Below are 6624 nucleotides of genomic sequence, written 5' to 3'. Positions count from 1 at the left end.
AGCAAAATGAGGATAATGGAATGTAGTCGAATTAAGTCGGGTGATGCTGAGGGAATTAGATTAGGAAATGAGGCACTTAAAGTAGTAAAGGAGTTTTGCTATTTGGGGAGCAAAATAACTCATGATGGTCGAAGTAGAGAGGATATAAAATGTAGACTGGCAATGGCAAGGAAAGCATTTCTGAAGAAGAGATATTTGTTAGTAGCAAGTATTGATTTAAGTGACAGGAAGTTGTTTCTGAAAGTACTTGTATGTAGTGTAGCCGTGTATGGAAGTGAAACATGGACGATAAATAGTTTAGACAAGAAGAGAATATAAGCTTTCGAAATGTGGTGCTACAGAAGAATGCTGAAGATTAGATGGGTAGATCACATAACTAATGATGAGGTATTGAATAGAATTGGGGAGAAGAGGAGTTTATGGCATAACTTGACTAGAAGAAGGGATCGGTTGGTAGGACATATTCTGAGGCATCAAGGGATCACCAAATTAGTACTGGAGGGCAGTGTGGAGGGTAAAAATCATAGAGGGAGACCAAGAGATGAATACACTAAGCAGATTCAGAAGGATGTAGGCTGCAGTAGGTACTGCAAGATGAAGCAGCTTGCACAGGATAGAGTAGCAGGGAGAGCTGCATCAAACCAGTCTCAGGACTGAAGACCACAACAACAACAACAGTGTTAAAAATGCTTTCGCAATGAAATATTTTCATAAAATGTATTGCCCCATATTTTAGTGCCTTAGGGGTTGAATTTCCAAAAACAGTGACATGTGTATGTTTTATGTATAACAGAGAAGCCAAATACAAATTTTCATAGGTTTATCTTTGAAAACGCTGGCACAATGAAATATTTTCATAAAATCTTTCATTCCTCGTTTCACCCCGATAGGGAATGAAATTCTAGAAACAGTGAAAACATATTTTTTAAATTTCTAACTGAGAAGCAAAATTATCATCTCCTACTTCAATCCCTTTGGGGTTCAGTTTCCAAAAACACTGAAACATATTTTTTTATTTGTAATGAGAAGTCTAATACCAATATTCATAGATGTAGCTTTAAAAATGCTTTAATAGTTATTTAATAATGATGTGTTTTCAAAAAAAAAGTTTTCACCCACCGTTTCACCCCCATAGCATTAAACATCCAAAAATGCTGAAACATGTATTTCTTTACTTCTGACTGGGAAACCAAATACCAGTTTTTGTAGGTCTAGCTTCAAAATTGCCTTAATAGCAATATTTTTTTTTAAAAAAAATCTTCATCCCCTGTTTCACCCCCTTAGGGTTGGAATTTCAAAAAATCCCTTGTTAAACAATGCCTACAGTATTACATACACCCCTTATCCAAATTTCAAGTCTCTATCCTTAGTGGTTTGGGCTGGGTGATGATGAGTTCGTCAGTCGGTCAGTCAGGACATTACCTTTTTCATATAGAGATTTCACTCTGCTGTAGTTCACCTAAAATTTCATCTGTTAGGTTAAATATAGCTCTGTCTGTTGAGGAGCCCTTACGAAAGCCGAACTGGCTCCTACACAGTTTGGCTTTCGTAAGGGCTCCTCCACAGACAGAGCTATATTTAACCTAACAGATGAAATTTTAGGTGAACTAAATTACAAAAGGTATCCAATGGGGGTATTTTGTGACCTTGCCAAGGCATTTGATTGTGTAGATCACAACACACTCTTAAAAAAGCTTCCACATTATGGCATTAAAGACAAATCTTTGACTTGGTTAGAATCATACTTACAGAACAGGAAGCAAAGGGTTGTCTTAAGGGGGACAGGAACAGCATTAACATCAGACTGGGGAAATATAAAGTATGGAGTCCCACAGGACTCAATTCTTAGGCCATTAATTTTCCTGATCTACATTAATGATCTACCAATCACAATTAACAACAGAGCAAAAATAGTAATGTTTGCTGACGATACAAGTATCCTCGTAAAAGGACCCAACTCCACAATGCAGGATACATCCATGACAGTCTCTACTCAAGTACACAAATGGTTCACTGCGAATAGCCTAACCTTAAATATTTCAAAATTCAGTATGATACAGTTTCTGACAAAAAATAAAAAAAAATAAAGCTCCTGAAATACATGTTAACAATCACAAAATTAATGAAACCACACATACAAAATTCCTAGGTATCCAGATAGGCAGTCACCTAAGATGGAAAGAACAAATTGATCAGGTGGTCAAGAAACTTAGCTCATTGTGCTTTGCACTAAGAGCTCTCCATCAGTTAGTAGACAGAGAAATAATGTTGTTGTCATATTTTGCATATTTCCATTCTGTTCTCTCCTATGGCATAATCTTCTGGGGAAATGCTGCAGGTGTTGAAAAAGTCTTCAGAATACAAAACCGAGCAGTGAGGCTAATATGTGGGGTCCCTAATGGGACATCTTGCAGAGGTCTTTTCAAATCTCTCAGGATGCTTACCATCACAGGTCAGTATATATACTCACTGATATTATTTGTAGCCAACAACAGGGAACTGTTTCAGAAAAACTGTGACATCCACAACCATGACACAAGACAGGTGAAAAATTTTCATCAAGGCTCTGCAACTCTCACTAAAGTACATAGGGGAGTTACTGAGTCAGGTATAAAGGTCTTCAATAAGCTCCCCATCAATATAAAAAAGGAAATAAATAATGGACAGGTTTTCAAAAGGAAACTAAAATTATTCCTCATCGAACAAACTTTCTATAAAATGAATGAATACTTAGAGTTATGATGTACAAGAGTGGGGGAAACTGCCTAATAAAAGCACTCCCTTAAAGATAAAGTGTGATGCTGTTACTTGTAGTTTAACTGAAATCGTGGTGATAAAATGTAAATTTAACTGTTTCATTATGAGAAAATGTGAACTCCCGTGTATCCTACTCTCTTGAGCATTCACTTAAACCTTTTCGAATGCAGTTAAAACTTGTATTCATTCAAACCATGACCATGAAGAAAATTTACTTCCTTATATATGTCAGTAGCATAAAGATATGCACTGTCACTTATTCTACTATTTTAAACAATCATTTAAACTGTTTTTGGCATAATGCAGGCTTTAATACTGCATGCAAGTAGTTGTTCTTGTAAAATAAACCAATGTCTGTGCAATGTGATGTATAAATGTTAATGTACTACTGTAATTGCATCAATTGACTTGTCCTATATTACTTGTACACTGGCTGTATAATATGTAATCAACAGGACCAAATAAATAAATAAATAAATAAAATTAAAAATAAAATGTATAATAATGTAGTATACACTGTTTCTTAAGCCACATGTATCCAACATTTACATATATACAGTGTCTTGTAATGGTGAAAAAATAAAATTGTAGTCAGAGAAGTCAGAAACAGACAGCTGAAACAAATGACCTGTCAAAGGACAGAATAACAACAAAAACAGTATCAATTTTGAGATGTGAAAGATGATTGCACAGTTAAATAACTCACCATCAACTAGTCATTTGTACCATGTGCAGTACATTTGCTCAGATGTAGCACATAAGCAACCAGTGACAATTATAATTTCCATATTAATGAACGCATGACATTTACAAAAGAATACATTGTCCTTAGGGCAGATGCTGAAAGCAACCCCTGCACATCCAAACACTGTGCAACCCACTGGATCATACAGCTCTGCACTCATCACAACATGGCTGCATCCACAGATACAAGGGCAGCATTAATACACACTATCAGTTCATTCTCATGTGTTGGCAGAGTAGAATACAAGTGCCCCTTCAAGTATTCCCACAGGAAGAAATCCAGGGGATTTAGGTCAAGTGAATAAGCCATACAACTGGACCTTCCTCTCCGAGCCATTTCCCTGGAAATATTGTATCTAAACACTGTCACACATTAATTCCAAATTGTGCAGGTGCACCATCAGGTTGGAACCATAACCTCTGCTAAAGGTGAAGTAGATCATCTTCCAGTGTGGCAGGCAAGTAGTATGAGAGGTATTCATGATATCTCCATGGAGCCAACTGGTCAGGCAACAAGTAGGGATGCAAACTTCTGTCTCCAAATACTCCACATTGATGCCAAAGTGAATTTGATATCCACAGTTGCAGGTGCCGTGCGGGTTAATGTCACACCAATGGTGGCATTGTGCTTACTGAAGATGCCACAAAAGTGAATGCTGTTTCATCCAACCATGTTACAATGTTTGTGAAGTCATCGTTGGCTTCATGTTATTGTTTGAACCATTTACAGATTTGCATCCGTAGATGGCGGTCTGTGAGATGTTGGTTTTGAGTAAAAGAATAATGCTAGGGATTTGTGCAGCATGTCAACAACCATGCATTGCAAGACACACAGCTGCCTTGCTATGCTGCATGTACTTCACTGGGGTATGACCTCCCAAATAGCTTAAGTATGGCAAGTCCATAGATGACCTCTGTAATGTGAAAGTGAAAGGAGAGGACCTGTTTTCCAAAGACGAAGCTCCAGACAATGAAACACATTTTTATCTGGATGATGTCGACCAGGATATCTAGCAGTGTATTCATGAGTGGCAACACCAGCCTGGTTATCAGATGCACCAGGGACCAGAAGCATATCCACATCTTCATTATTTGTGTATGCCATACATCTGCCGCACTGTTTTAGAATAACACAAGAACAAAAGACGATATGTGTATGAATGTATGTGGAGGTCTGTCATGTGCACATTACTCCACTAGCAACTAGTCGCTGTCTAGTGAACGGTGCATACAGTATAAACACATCATTAGCTGCAGTGGGCTGTTCCACCTAATGTACATCATTTCTCTTACAGCTTTTGTTCTACTTGATTCATCCCAACACTGCTAATTGAGAAATGTTCATTTTCAAATTACACCATTTCCCCTAACTGTAACGCATGTGATGTTTCCACATTTCCATCAGTAATAATAACAATAATAATAATAATCCATGGAGATACTTACTAACAGCATGTGCTTATTAGACTCAGTACTGAAAGGTATAATTGTCAGTTCCATGGTGACAGTACACACTAATGGTAACTGAGTTTGGAAATCATTTGTAAAGCACATTGCTAGCCCTACTGGTAATGTAAGACCCTAACAAAATGTAATGGACCTGAACATGGCAAGAATAATAGTTGTTACTAATCAATGGGACCTTTGGGGAAGTACACAGGAAACACATTTGGAATCTAGTAATCTCGTAAACATGACACGCAAAAGGCTTTTTTTAAAAGCTGATCAATGAAAGACATTGTACTTCCATTTCTGTGTTCGTAGTACATAGAAGACCCATTGTTATCACTGTATGATGATTAAGACACTAGATACCTTACCACACAGACTACATTTAGCAAACAAAAACAAATACGCCTCGATCCAGAATCAAACCCTCAACTTCTTGCATGGTCATCCACAACACTGTCCAGTGCACCAACTGCATGGCACTACTCCTGTATGCTAACAGAGGTAGTTGCCATACATGTGATTATAGTGTTGGCAGATTGCCAATCTTTAATGTCCATATACTGCCGGAAATATGCACAAGACAAAATTCTGTGAAAGACATTTTTGTGTTGCTAGTATGTGAAGAATCATGCTGTGAAGTCTAAATGTGAGAATTTTTCTTCACCCTGTATATCTGGAGAAATTTTATTCCCAATGATATCCACACTACTCACTACTGGGATTTTAGTAAATAAAAATATGACATCAAAGCTCATCAGTAAGTCATTTGCACATAGATTACAGTGCATAAAATTTCCAAAAAATGTTTTGAATCTTTTCCAAAAGGGTTCATTTTTCCAGCAAGGTGCTTCATTTTCCCTAGCAAATGTCTAGTCAAGTACTACATTGCAGGATTAATCCCAATCACTACCCATCTTAGTAGACATCTCCTTTGTGGGCCTTTGGTAGAACATATATTCAAGTGAAAAAGGTGAACATGGGATCAGACTCTTGATAACAGAACTAGATAATAGAAGTCTGACAACAGACTTTTTTACTTCTTTTGTGATCTTTTTTGTTCGAACACATTTGAGGTTACAGTACAATCACTTTGCCAGCAATTGTTCCATCTTCTTGTCCTATTCAACTGTGTCCAAAACAACCATCACATTTCTGTTATCCACTCTGGTAACTCTTATGCATTCATTTCTCTTGGCTTTTCTTTCTTTCATTGATATGCTGTTCTTGGGTTATTTCACTTTGCACAGAATTATTGATAAATCTTATCTTATTTCCTCCACCCAAGGGCATCTGCAGAAATTTATCCAAGAGGAGGCAAGATTCTAAAATTGCTAGTTTTTATATAAATGATTTTGTGAGTTAACAGCATATCGCGCCCCAAGAATATAATTTGGTATGATTTTCACAAAACTTCTCATATCTCAATATTTTTATGGAAGACAAATTTGATATCTAAATAAAAATATATTTCATTAACACATACTAAGTTCAATGATCTAAAATTACACAACATCCAGAGAATTATTGACATATATACTATTATTTATGTATCAATAATATTAGTTATACCCTGAAAAAATTTCAAAACAGAAAAAAATTAAAATGATTGAGAAAATCCTGTCAGATAGCAACAAAAGTAAGCAGTAAAAAATACAAAATTAATGTTCTTCA

This window comes from Schistocerca serialis, chromosome 1, assembly GCF_023864345.2.
Source record: "Schistocerca serialis cubense isolate TAMUIC-IGC-003099 chromosome 1, iqSchSeri2.2, whole genome shotgun sequence".
In the NCBI taxonomy this organism is placed as follows: domain Eukaryota; kingdom Metazoa; phylum Arthropoda; class Insecta; order Orthoptera; family Acrididae; genus Schistocerca; species Schistocerca serialis.
Note: the sequence above shows the minus strand (reverse complement) of the source record.